General features: G+C 36.2%; 1 pseudogene; it reads left to right on the forward strand.

Moving 5' to 3' along the window:
- Nucleotides 1-4,449: 4,449 nt before the first annotated feature.
- On the forward strand, nucleotides 4,450-6,998 carry LOC113325060 (annotated as a pseudogene).
- Nucleotides 6,999-14,113: the final 7,115 nt, after the last annotated feature.

A 14,113-nucleotide genomic window follows, 5' to 3' on the forward strand; every position in this document is an offset into this window, starting at 1 on the left:
TTTTTTTTTTTTTTTCTTTTTTTCTTTTTTGAAAATCTTTAGGTTTCGTTTGATTCTTTGAGTTTTTGTTTGATGATTCTGAGAACTAAAGATGTTGATCCGATCAATTCCGTCTTTCTTTCCATGTTCGTCTACATTTCGTAAATATTTCCTTCCAAATAGTCGATTCTCTTGTTAAACATGTTCAATATTCTTAATTTCATCTCTTAATCTAAGTTTGATCCAAATTTTTGGTATGTTAACTCTTTTAAGATTTTGTTTTACTAGATCTTAATTTTAGGATTTGGTTAGATTTTGTGATTCTAGATCTTGTCTATATTCTTCTGGCATGGAGGTAATTTGTTCGGTATCTTGATTTCATGATTTCTGATTATAAAGATTTTGTTGCAGGCTATGTACTTTGCAATATATAATAAATCAGGGGAATATCATGTTGTGTGCATTTTGAAGTTGTATTTCTCATATTTGTAGTGCATGTGTACAGGTTTGTACACCAGCATGATGTTACAGTTGATTTATCGCATGTAGTGTGTGTTTTGAAGTTGTTCTTCTCAGATTTGTGTAGGAGTGTATAAGTTTATACACCTTTATGCTTATATAGTTGATTTATGATTTGTTGTGTGTGTTTGAAAATGTATTTCTCAGATTTATTCTGTATGTGTACCTGTTTATACACCAGCATGATGTTATAGTTGATTTATGCCATGTTGTGTGTGTCCGAAGATGTTTGCCTCAGATTTGTGTATGAGTGTACATGTTTATACACCAACCTGCTACTATAGTTGATTTATGGCATGTTATATGTGTTTCGAAGTTATTTTTCTTAGATTTATTGTGTATATGTACTAGTTTATACACCAGCATGTTGTTCCAGTTTATTTATGGCAGGTTGTGTGTGTTTCGAAGTTGTTTTTCTCAGATTTGTGTAAGAGTGTTCATATTTGTACACCAACATGATGCTACGATTGATTAGCCATGTTGTATGTGTTTTGAAGATGTATTTCTTATGTTTGTGTATGAGTGTACATGTTTATACACCAGCTTGTTGTTATAGTTAATTTATGGCATGTTGTGTGTGTTCTGAATTTGTTTTTCTCAGATTTGTTGTGTATGTGTACATGGTTGTATACTAGCATGATGTTATAGTTGCATTTATGGCATCTTGTGTGTTTCAAGTTATTTTTCTCTGATTTATTTGTGTATGTGATCAAGTTTGTACACCAACATGTTGTTATAGTTGATTAATGCCATGTGTTTTAAAGATGTATTTCTCAAATTTGTGCAGGAGAGTACATGTTAATGCACCATCATGCTGTTATAGGTGATTTATGTCCTGTTATGTGTGTTATTAAGATGTATTTCTTATGTATGTGTACAGATTTGTACACAAGCATTCTGTTGCAGTTGATTTATGCCCTATTATGTGTGTTTTGAAGATATATTTCTCATATTTATGTAGGAGTGTACATGTTTATACACGAGCATGCTGCTATAGTTGATTTATGGCATGTTGTGTGTTGGTTTTAAGTTGTTTTTCGCAGATTTTTGTGTATGTGTACAGGGTTATACCAGCATGATGCTATAGTTGCATTTATGGCATGTCGTGTGTTTTGAAGTTATTTTTCTCTGATTTATTTGTCTATGTGATCAAGTTTGTACACCAGCATGTTGTTATAGTTGATTTATGCCATGTGTTTTGAAGATGTATTTCTCAAATTTGTGTAGGAGTGTACATGTTTATACACCATCATGCTGCTATAGGTGATTTATGTCCTGTTATGTGTGTTTTTAAGATGTATTTCTTATGTATGTGTACAGATTTGTACACAAGCATTCTGTTACAGTTGATTTATGCCCTTTTATGTGTGTTTTGAAGATGTCTTTCTCATATTTATGTTGGAGTGTACATGTTTATACACCAGCATGCTGCTATTGTTGGTTTATGGCATGTTGTATGTGTTTTTAAGTTGTTTTTCGTATATTTTTTTATGTATTTGTACAGGTTTATAGACCAGCATGCTGTTACAGTTGATTTATGCCCCGTTGTGTGTGTCTTGAAGATGTTTGCCTCAAATTTGTGTAGGAGTGTACATGTTTATACACCAGCATGCATTGTTTTTATGTTTGTCTTTTACTTACCTCATATATTCAACTTTTAATGTGGATGGGGATTAGGCATTCGATCATCAGTAAAAATATATGTGTCTCAAATTCTTAACCTTTTTATTTCTTTCAATTGTAGGGGGAATGAAGGTCAAAGATGATAAATATGGGTCTCATTTCATGTTGCTATGCTTGCAACCCAAGATGTTGGAACACGGTGAAAGGTATTTGGTCTAATTGTATTCTTAGTTCCCTTTTTGATGCACACCTTAATGTTGATCGTTTATATGCACACATTAATGTTGATCGTTACGCGCTCTCAGGTTCCAGTGTGTACATAGTTGTACACATGTTGATTATCAGTGTGTACATAGTTGTACACATTCTTTTTGAAGTTGAACGTTGTTATGCAACTTTTTGTTTTTTGTTTGAAGTTGAACATTTATTATATGTAAAATTGATTATTAGTCTTCTTTTATAACATTCAAGAAAATGATAGTCAATTATATGCGCTTGCTTGGGTATTTGGTTGGCAAACGTGACAGGTGTATTTTCTTGTGTACTGGTTATATGGGTGCATATAAAAGTGCACCTCTTTTTTTGTGCTTGTTACAGGTGTATATGCTTGTATACCTTGCTCTTGCTCTTAGAGCTTCAATGGAGGAAGAGAGGGCACGAAAGGACGTTGCTGCAGGGGCTGCAGAAGAAAAATGAGGTGGACAGGCTTCAAGTTCACATGATACAACTATGACTGAAAACGCTGGAGTTATGTCTGATGGAGCTAATACAGGAGATTTGATGGCAGGTCTCATGCTTTTTAATGGTTATCCCGGGGTTGAATCTGTGGGTGGAAACATGTGCAGTTTATGATTGTACATGAATTAGAAGATGTGGTTTTCTGCAGCGAATGAAAGATATGTTCAGTTACATTAGAGTTTATGCCTGCTCGAGTCTGAAAGAAGATGGTGTTACTGAGATTTTAAGCGTGTTAGGAACTGTTGATTTTATGAATATGAGATGGAGACGGTATTGTTACTTTGATTAACTGGTGCTATTGAGATGGTAGAACTCTGAAGTGGTGATCAGGTGAATAAATATCAAATGTTGATGGAATTACAAAGATGAAATCCAAAATGTGTGATGTTGGCGGTACTGAGGAGCAAAATTTATGTTGTTGTTGGATGAGTAGTGTTGCTGCAGAGAAGTGCAACTAAGATTGGAAAGCTACATAAACGGATAAAAAAAGCGAGTTGAATAGTTGAGGTGTTGTAGTTGTTTGCAGCAGCAGGGTTAAGAGTGGTTGAGGGTCGGAGCTGGTGTTGGTAATGAGTTTCGGGTGTAAACATGTTGTATCTAGTATATGTGTACATGTTTGTACACCAATGTAAACTAAGTTTTTTAAAAAATGAGAATTATATAGTCATATGGGTACTCTTTTTGTAGCTTTCGGAAAGAGCTTTCCGAATATATAAAGTTTCTGAATTTTGGACAAACGGTTCAAAAGATAAATTGGTTATATTTTATTTTTTATTATTTAAAACTGCTGACATCATCCTGAGTCAGTTTGGGCTAAAATACAAATTTTTGGACTAAATTGTAAACAAAAAGGTTATTTATGTACTTTCCATAAAAAAGGACTAATTTGTACCTAGTTAAATGGGTTAGGACTAACTAGTATATTTGTACGGGATTTTGGACTAAACCGTATTTTTTCCAAAAATAGTTCTATATTTGTAAGAGCATCTCCAATAGTGGGTGTAAAAGATCTTACCTGGAAGTCTAATTAAGACCTCTATTTTGGAGATTTTACACATATAGTAAATATAAGATCCCTTGGTTAAAAACTATCTCAGGTAGTTAAGGGTTTAATCCTTAGAATATTTTATATGATAAAATCTTAACCGTTTATCTTAACTTTAACTAATTTCTAAAAAGATAAAATAATTGAAAATATGATGTGGAGGTGCAAGTGAAGGTGTAAATAAGACTTTCTTTAACACCTTCATATTTATTTTCTCATTCCTCCTAGTTCGTAGGATCCAACCATTGGAGATGGATTTATGTTAATTGGGGGTTTAAAATCCTACATGTCATGAAAAACAAAAAAAATTCACCCTCTATTGGAGATGCTCTAAGTGCCGTTGCAAGTTGGGTTCCCCGAAATATGGGGCTGCCCTTTTGGTTGTTTGTTCAGTATATATAGTATAATGCAATTTTTATCGAACAAAAGAACAAAAAAAACACACTATCAGCTTGATTGCGTTATTCTATTATTCTCTCGACTTCTAAGAATGGCATTATAAACCCTAGCTAGTATATCATCTCCTTCTTTTCTTATGTTCAACAATGTCGACGTCTGATTCTACTTCTGGCTCTTCAACTCTTCCTCCTCTTGTACTTCTTTTTTCTTTCTTTAGAAAAATCTTAACCTTTTTACCTCGAAAAAAAACTCTTCCAGCTACCGGTTCCTCAGCTCTTCCTTTACCCAACTCCAACTCGTCTTCCTCCAAAAGTACTGGTTCTGTATCATCTCCTTGTCGTACTCGTCTTCAACTCAAAGGCGACCTCTCGACCATCCAAAAAGGAAATTCATCTATCTCTGAATATGTTTCAATAATCAAGGAAATTGCCGACGCCCTTGAACCTGTTTCTGATCTTGAACTTGTCTCCGCTACACGTCGCGGTTTAGGTGATGATTGGATCAACATATATAATGCAATCCGTTGTCGTTCCACTCTCCCAACTTTTTCTGAACTCCATGCATTACTTCTCCAAAGTTCTTCGGAATACAACAACGGTATTGGTGGTGCTAGTAAGTTCGACCCGTTTTGGTTCTTCAGATCCATATTGGCTTTGTATGGTTCGCACAATTTTACTGATTCTTATTTTGCCAACCAGACGTGTTTCTGTTAGGGTTTTTTTTTTTTTTTTTTTTTATATATATAAAGAATCTGTTATATCTGGTTCTTTGTTTTATCAGGCTGCCCTCGTTTTCTTTTTGTTGCACCTGGTGTTCTCTCTTCTACTTTCCTTTCCTTAAAAATAAAAACAAAACAAAACAAAATATCTGACATACTTGTTTTTGTGTATAGTTTCAGGATTTTCTCGTTGTGACACAGAGATGCTCCGACTCGGATTTGTATGTTTAGTTTGCATCTTCACTTTCATCTCTGCACCACCTTTATATATATGTTTCTATATGTGAAAGTTTTGTAGTTGCTTGATCTAAATAAGTTACCAATAAATACTTTTGCTTAGCTTTTGGGTTTTGAATGATCTGGTACATTGTCAGACCTTTTGACAGAAATCTTTACACATACTATTTTCTTTTGCCGCTGCAGGTCAAACCTGAGATTAATTTAGCTGGGAACCACGAATTATTGTCCTGCATAATTTCTTAAGTTCGGAGGTATGAATGTCGCTCAATTACATGGTCATGTGATAGCTATTTTGTGCAAGAAATCGCATTGAGCTAAAATAATGAGATTGTGATATGATATTGCAGGAATGTGATTATCTTATAGCAATTTCCAAGCCTCGGCTCAAGCGTTCTACTGTAAATATAGTGAAAACAGGCAAGACAATGAAGGCATGTATTACAGTGGATCTCGCTTATTTCTTAATACAAACAAAAATGTATTTATTATTATTTTTTTTGTATTTCTGAATGCTGCATTCCATTTATCAGGCATTCTATTTTAATCATTTTTCCCAATCTGTATCTGTCCGTTATTTAATAGTCGACTTTGTTTCTTTTGTGTTTGAATGGTTTTTCAGGTCATTGAGAGTGAGCTAAGGACGAGTTTTAGTACGACTTTAAGAAAGGCAGAGAGTAAGAATCCTATTGTACAGGTTGGTTCCTTAGCAAGCTCGCGTTATTCCATTTCCTTGCAAAATTCTAGGATCGATTATGAAACGTTAATCAGTACAAATGCCTCCAAAGTCCAAAAACCCATGAAATTTGTTTGTTTTCCCACTTTTTAAATTAGCAATTATATTTTTCTTATGCATATCGGAAACAGGCTATTGAAAAACGAATTTCGGAATTCTCTCAAGTACCATTAGAAAACGGAGAGCCTATTCACGTTATGAGGTATTGTTTTCTAAAGAAATGCTTAATTACTCTAAACTCTTACACTGATCGGTTCCGCTATTAAGTGCCTAACATCTGCAATACAGGTATGAAAAGATTCAGTACTTTAGGCTACATAGCGACTACTTTTTGGACACTGTGAGTTGTTTTTCAACACTGCTTTGTTTTAGTTTTTCCTTTTCTAGACTTGGTTTCAATAATTTCCTTTTTGGGTGCAGACAAACATCGAGCAAAGTGGAGGTCAGAGAATAGCAACAATGCTCATGTATTTGAGCGAAATTGTGGAAGGAGGTGAAACTTACTTCCCCATGGTGAGTTCAGATCAAAGATTTCATGCACTCATAGTATAGCTCGCAATTGACTCCGTCTGCGTGTTAACTGCAAATAATTTCAGGCTGGAACAGGAAAATGTAGTTGTGCTGGAAAAATGTTAAAGGGGTCATCTGTAAAACCGATTAAAGGAGATGCAGTTCTTTTCTGGAGCTTGGTTCGTTTCTACTACTCTGGAACAATACTGTTTTCCTATATTTCCTATGCACATAAATTTAGCATTAAGCCGTTTAGGTTTGTCAATTTGGTTTGTACATGAACTGCCATTGTGTTGCATACAATGCAGTACAGGCCTTAGCAACCAATTTTCTAACCAGGTTAAATTGTGCGCAGCGGTAACATCTGTTGATTGTCTTCCTTGTAGGGACTTGATGGGGAGGTAGATCCAAAGAGTGTACATACAGGATGCGAAGTCTTATCTGGAGAGAAATGGTGTGCTACGAAATTCATGAGGCAGAATAAATACTACTAATTCTCCTCAACTGCCAGCTTGCCCATTCAAAACATCTTGGGAACATCTTACATATGCACATTTTTAAGTAATCTTGTTTGGCATGGTCTAAACTATATCCAAAACTAAGAAGAAATTATCTAAAGAGAAAAAAAGTAGGAGGAAGTTTGAGATTAAACGCAATGCAATGCACATATTCTTGTACCTGCATGGCCACGTATATTGAAACTAAGGTGGCTTCCAACTTTAATGATACGCACATTTTATTTAATTTGGATTTATTTATTTTTTGTAAAATTAAATAAAAGGAAGGATCCATTTACACTTTTAATATCACACTATCTCACACGTTGGCCGTCTTTTTTGCGAAAAAAAAACCCAAACTGTAACGGATTTGAAGCTAATATTTTGGGGATGTGTTCTTCTTACCAAGTTCTACATGCCTACCAAAAATGAGCGCATTCCAAGAAGTATAACATCACCATCTAAATTTGATCATATAATGTTCATGTATGGATTGAAACAAGCACCCAAACAATGGCATGAAAAATTTGATCATGTAATGTTTTCTAGTGATTTTAGAATCAATGAATCTGACAAGTGTGTTTATACTAAACTTGTGAATGATGCCTGTGTGATTGTATGCTTGTATGTTGATGATATGCTTATAATTGGTACAAACATGGATGTAATTATTCCACTAAGAGCATGCTGGATGAGAACTTTGACATGAAAGACTTTGGCCCTGTAGATGTAATCTTAGGGATGAAAATTAGAAGAAATTCTAACGGTTATAGTCTAAGTCAATCTCATTATGTTGAATCTGTGCTTAGAAAATTCAATCACTTTGATTGTAAACCTGCTTATACTCCGTATGATCCTTGTTGTAAACTCAAAAAGAATAGAGGTAATGGAGTATCTCAACTTGAATACTCACGAGTTATAGGAAGTTTGATGTATTTGATGAACTGTACTAGGCCAGACATTGCTTATGTTGTGAGTAGGTTAAGTAGGTATACTTGTAATCCAGGGCAGGAACATTGGGATGCACTTTTTAGAGTGTTGAGGTATTTGAAATACACTTTGACCTTATGTTTGAATTATGAAAGGTATCCTGCCGTCCTTGAGGGATTTTGTGATGCAAACTGGATATCAGACTCAGAGGAGTCAAAGTCTACGAGTGGATATGTTTTCACTCTAGCAGGTGGGTCTGTCTCTTGGAAGAGTTCCAAACAGACCTGCATAGCTCGATCCACTATGGAATCTGAGTTTATTGCGTTAGATAAAGCATGAGAGGAAGCCGCTTGGCTAAGATGCTTTTTAGAAGACATTCCTCTCTGGCATAGGCCTGTGCCAGCTATATCTATACATTGTGATAATCAAGATGCCATAGCTAAATCTAAAAACAACTACTATAATGGGAAGTCTATACATATAAAGAGAAGACACGATACCCTAAAACAACTAATCTCAAAAGGCTTTATTTCCATTGATTGTGTTAAGTCCAAGGAGAATATCGCGGACCCTTTGACGAAAGGTTTGTCCAAGGAGATAGTTAGTAATGCATCTAAGGGGATGGGGCTTAGGCTCATTAATTAAACTTGCCATGAAGGATACTCAACCTTGCTGACTGGAGATCCCAAGATAAAGGTTTCGAATGAGAAACTAATTTGTGGCGGGTCAAGGTAAACACTATCAGAGAAATTCATTCTCTGCCCCTTCCCTATGGTGTAGACGTGATAGTGTGACTGCATGTGAGGATGACTTTCTATTAAGTCTTAATGAGTTCTATAGTTTCAATTTAAGATTGAAGTGGGGTGTAGCAGTAAACACTCTTGATGGAACTCACCTATCTGAATGTGGAAGTGGGTTGCTTCCTATGAGAAGAGAGCTGATTCTCTAGAGCATTCGGAGAACAGGGATAAGTCCAGGGCCAAAAAGGACACAACGGCACGAACTCGACAGCACCTAGAGAGATATCACGCGTGGTTATTATCGCGGATTACACCAAACGATGGTAGCTCAAGACATCACGTTCACTGTCCATCAAGTAGTCCCGGCAATTTCTCACTAAGAAAAGGTTCAAGACCTCGTGGACACCTCTTGCCTAAGTGGTATTTCTCGCTTTCCGTTTTCTGATTTTTTATCGGTATTTCATTCATGTGGGGGATTGTTAGAGAAAATGAGGTTATAAAATAGTTTGTTTTTGGTCTTGGTGGGATTGGAACTTAGGATCTATTGGTCACTAAGGACACTAGATCATTTTCACTATTTGTGAATGAACCTTTAGTCCCACATGGGGAAAACTAAAGATGATACCTCTCCATAAGTATCGAATTTTTTGATATTAGAGTGGCTCTTGGGTCATTAGCACTTTTGTGCGAGGGAGAGGACTTAGGCAATGGGCTAGTTGGTGCAAACACACATTTCACACACGCGCGGTGCTTCGCACCGAAGCACGCACGCCGTCCGTCCGTCCAGGCGGGGCGAGCCGGGCCGGGCCGAGCCGGGTCGGGCTCGGGTTCGGGTTCGGGTGTGGGTGTGGGTCAACCAAGACTTATCTTTTTGGAAAAACTTCTTTTGATTTATTACCTAAAAGATTTTAAATGAAAAGTATTTTATCTTAATTATGGGGGGGGGCGTATGACCTGATGAGAATAATTTCTTAACGTCGACATTATTTCCTTTCCGTTTTTTCTTTATGTCGACATTATGATGAACTTTATGGCGAGAATATTTTCATTTATGTGCATGAACGTTTTAATACCGTTTTGGAAAATTCTGAATTAATTCGAATTTAATTTTAAATTGACACATATCTCTCTTCTCTGCTATAAAAACCCCCTCGAGTTTTTCATTCGATTTTTGTGTCCAGAAGAGCTACTATCCTCTTCTTTTCGTCTTCTCCCCCTCTGTGGTTATTTACTTTATTCTGTGCGCAATAGCTGTTGGGTTCGTAAGAGTATCCAAGTACTGTAGTGCTAACAATGCTTGGATCGGGCAGTTTTATCCTGGATACGACTTGACCACAGGGTATAGGCATCACTCATTCTTGAGGCGTACCGGTCAACTATCGTGTTAAGGACAGCGTGTTGAACACGTGACTCTGTCCTATGTGTGTGCTATCATTTGAGTGTTTATTTACCTTCCAGAAATTTCTATTCTAACATTTTTCTTTGAGTGTTTTATTGTTACAGACGCAACATTCTTAACACGATAGTTCTATTTTTCTGTTTGTAACAATGGGTAAGAATGATGTTGAAAGGCCTGGAAAGTTTTCTGGAAAAGATTTTAAGAGATGGCAGTCAAAAATGTTATTTTTTCTAAGTTACCATGAGTTGGATTCCTATGTTCTGAAACCTTTTGATGAGTCGTTGAAAGATGTTGGTCGTGAGTCGTTTTTTGATGAATGGAAGAGGAACAATTACATGGCTAAAAATCATATTCTGAATTTTTTAGAGGATGCTTTGTATGATTTTTACAATGCTAAGGAAAACTTTTCTGCTTTTGATTTATGGGATGCTTTGGAGGCAAAATACCAAGCTGAAACTGCAAGGAGTAAGAAATTCTTGGTAGCTAGGCTTTATGAGTATAAAATGGTGAATGAAAAATCTGTGGTTGATCAATTCCTTGAACTCCAGCAAATTATGAATGAAATTCTTGCGGAAGGTATGGTGATTGATGAAACTTTTCAAGTATCTACTGCTATCGAGAAATTTCCTACCTCCTGGTCCGAGTACAAGAAGAAACTGAGACATGAAACTGCTGAAGTTACTATGGTTGAACTGGTAAGAAGATTCAAGTTGAAGAATTGTTGTTCTCTAAGGACAAAAATGTAATTTCTGCAAGGGAAATGTCTAACAAAGCTCATGTGACTGAACACAAAGGTTCCAATGCTGAAAAGAACCGAAAAAACCACAAGAAACCTCCAGTCAACAAAGGTATGTTTCAGAAACCTAAATCTAGCATTAATAAAATTAAGGGTGATTGTTATGCTTGCGGAAATCCTGTCCATATGGATGTTCACTGTAGAAACCGTAAGGACCTTAAAAAGAAAAATAATGCTAATTTGGTTGAAAACAACAAAGATGAATTTTCTGGCACGGTGTCTGAAGTAAATCTGGTAACAAATGTGAGAGACTGGTGGGTAGACTCTGGTGCTACCAAACATGTTTGTGGGAACATAGAAATGTTCACCTCCTACAATAAGGTAGGGGAAGGAGAAAAACTCTATATGGGTAACTCATCTGCAGCTGCGGTTGTAGGAAAAGGCAAAGTTGGGCTCAACCTCACTTCTGACAAGACTCTCACTTTGAATGAAGTTCTTCATGTTCAGGACATCTGCAAAAATCTTGTTTCTTGTGCTGTTTTAGATGATAAGGGTTTTAAAATTGTAATAGAATTTGGGAAATGTGTTGTAACTAAGGGTAAGGATTATGTGGAGCAGGGTTATAAGACTGAGGGTCTGTATAAGCTTAATGTAAACTCTGCTATAATGAATAATAATGATTCTTCTGCTTATGTTTGTGAGTCTTCGAACGTTTGGCATGGTAGACTTGGACATGTAAATTATAAGTCATTGCTTAAACTAGCTAATGTAGGCTGCATACCCAAATTTAGTTTGGAAAAAGAACACAAATGTGAAATATGCGTAGAATCAAAGTACGCTAGAAAAACTTTTAGCAGAAGTGTTCATAGAAATTATAAACCATTAGAATTAATTCACTCAGACTTAGTTGACATGAAATCAGTTCAAACTAGAAGTGGTAAGAAATGGTTTGTTACTTTCATAGACGACTGTACTAGGTATTCTCATATATATTTGCTTAGAGGTAAGGATGATGCCTTATAAGCCTTTAAGAGGTATAAACTAGAAGTTGAAAACCAATTGAATACTACCATTAAAACCATTAGGTCTGACCGTGGTGGTGAGTACATAACTCCTATAGGAGATTTTTGTGTAGAACATGGCATAATACACGAGGTTACCCCTCCTTATTCACCCCAGTCGAACGGTGTAGCTGAACGTAAGAACCACACCCTTAAGGAGATGATGAATGCCATGTTAATTAGTTCAGGATTACCTTTGAACTTTTGGGGGGAAGTTGTCCTCTCAGCCTGCTATATTCTGAATAGAGTACCTTTTAAAGGATCAGATAAAACTCCTTATGAACTGTGGAAAGGTAGACAACCTTCTTTAGCATACTTCAAAGTGTGGGGGTGTTTGGCTAAGGTTCAAATCCCTAAACCTAAAGTAACCAAGATAGGACCAAAAACTGTTAACTGTGTCTTCATAGGCTATCCTGAGCATACACCTGCATATAGATTTATGGTTGTGAGTTCTGATATGTCTGAATTTGGTGTGAATACTATTATGGAGTCTAGGGATGCTGTGTTTTTTGAAAATGTTTTTCCTTTAAAATCTAACTCTCGTAAGAGAGGTGTTGATCCCCTAGATGTCCCTTCAACCAGTTAGACTTTACCTTTAGAGGAAGATGAAGTATAAATTGATCCTAGGAGAAGTAAAAGGGCTAGAACCAAAACCTCCTTTGGACCTGACTTCATAACACTAGTAGAGTCTGATCCTCAGACTTATAGAGAGGCCATGACTTCTTCTGAAGCTCCGTGGTGGAAAGAGTCTTCTATTAGTGAAATGGAATCCATCAAAGAAAATGATACATGGGAGATAGTAGATGTACCTCCAGGGTGTAAGGCCATAGGATGTAAATGGATCTTCAGAAGTAAACGTAACATAGATGGAACTATTCAAAAATACAAGGCTAGGTTAGTAGTCAAAGGCTACAAACAAAAGGAAGGTATAGATTTCTTTGATACTTACTCACCCGTTACGAGAATTACTTCCATTAGGATGTTAATTGCTATAACTGCGGTCCATAACCTAGAAATACATCAAATGGATGTAAAACATCTTTTCTACATGGTGAATTAGATGAAGAAATTTACATGGAACAACCTGAGGACTTTGTAGTGAAAGGTTGTGAAAACAAAGTGTGTAAACTGAAAAAATCTTTGTATGGATTGAAACAAGCACCCAAACAATGACATGAAAAATTTGATCATGTAATGTTTTCTAGTGGTTTTAGAATCAATGAATCTGACAAGTGTGTTTATACTAAACTTGTGAATGATGCCTGTGTGATTGTATGCTTGTATGTTGATGATATGCTTATAATTAGTACAAACATGGATGTAATTAATTCCACTAAGAGCATGCTGAATGAGAACTTTGACATGAAAGGCTTAGGCCCTGTATATGTAATCTTAGGGATGAAAATTAGAAGAAATTCTAACAGTTATAGTCTAATCAATCTCATTATGTTGAATCTGTGCTTAGAAAATTCAATCACTTTGATTGTAAACCTGCTTATACTCCGTATGATCCTTGTTGTAAACTCAAAAAGAATAGAGGTAATGGAGTATCTCAACTTGAATACTCACGAGTTATAGGAAGTCTGATGTATTTGATGAACTGTACTAGGCCAGACATTGCTTATGCTGTGAGTAGGTTAAGTAGGTATACTTGTAATCCAGGGCAGGAACATTGGGATGCACTTTTTAGAGTGTTGAGGTATTTGAAATACACTTTGACCTTCTGTTTGAATTATGAAAGGTATCCTGCCGTCCTTGAGGGATTTTGTGATGCAAACTGGATATCATACTCAGAGGAGTCAAAGTCTACGAGTGGATATGTTTTCACTCTAGCAGGTGGGCCTGTCTCTCGGAAGAGTTCCAAACAGACCTGCATAGCTCGATCCACTATGAAATCTGAGTTTATTGCGTTAGATAAAGCAGGAGAGGAATCCGCTTGGCTAAGATGCTTTTTAGAAGACATTCCTCTCTGGCATAGGCATGTGCCAGCTATATCTATACATTGTGATAATCAAGCTGCCATAGCTAAAGCTAAAAACAGCTACTATAATGGGAAGTCTATACATATAAAGAGAAGACACGATACCCTAAAACAACTAATCTCAAAAGGCGTTATTTCCATTGATTGGGTTAAGTCCAAGGAGAATATCGCGGACCCTTTGACGAAAGGTTTGTCCAAGGAGATAGGTAGTAATGCATCTAAGGGGATGGGGCTTAGGCTCATTAATTAAACTTGCCATGAAGGA

This window comes from Papaver somniferum, chromosome 11, assembly GCF_003573695.1.
Source record: "Papaver somniferum cultivar HN1 chromosome 11, ASM357369v1, whole genome shotgun sequence".
NCBI lineage: Eukaryota > Viridiplantae > Streptophyta > Magnoliopsida > Ranunculales > Papaveraceae > Papaver > Papaver somniferum.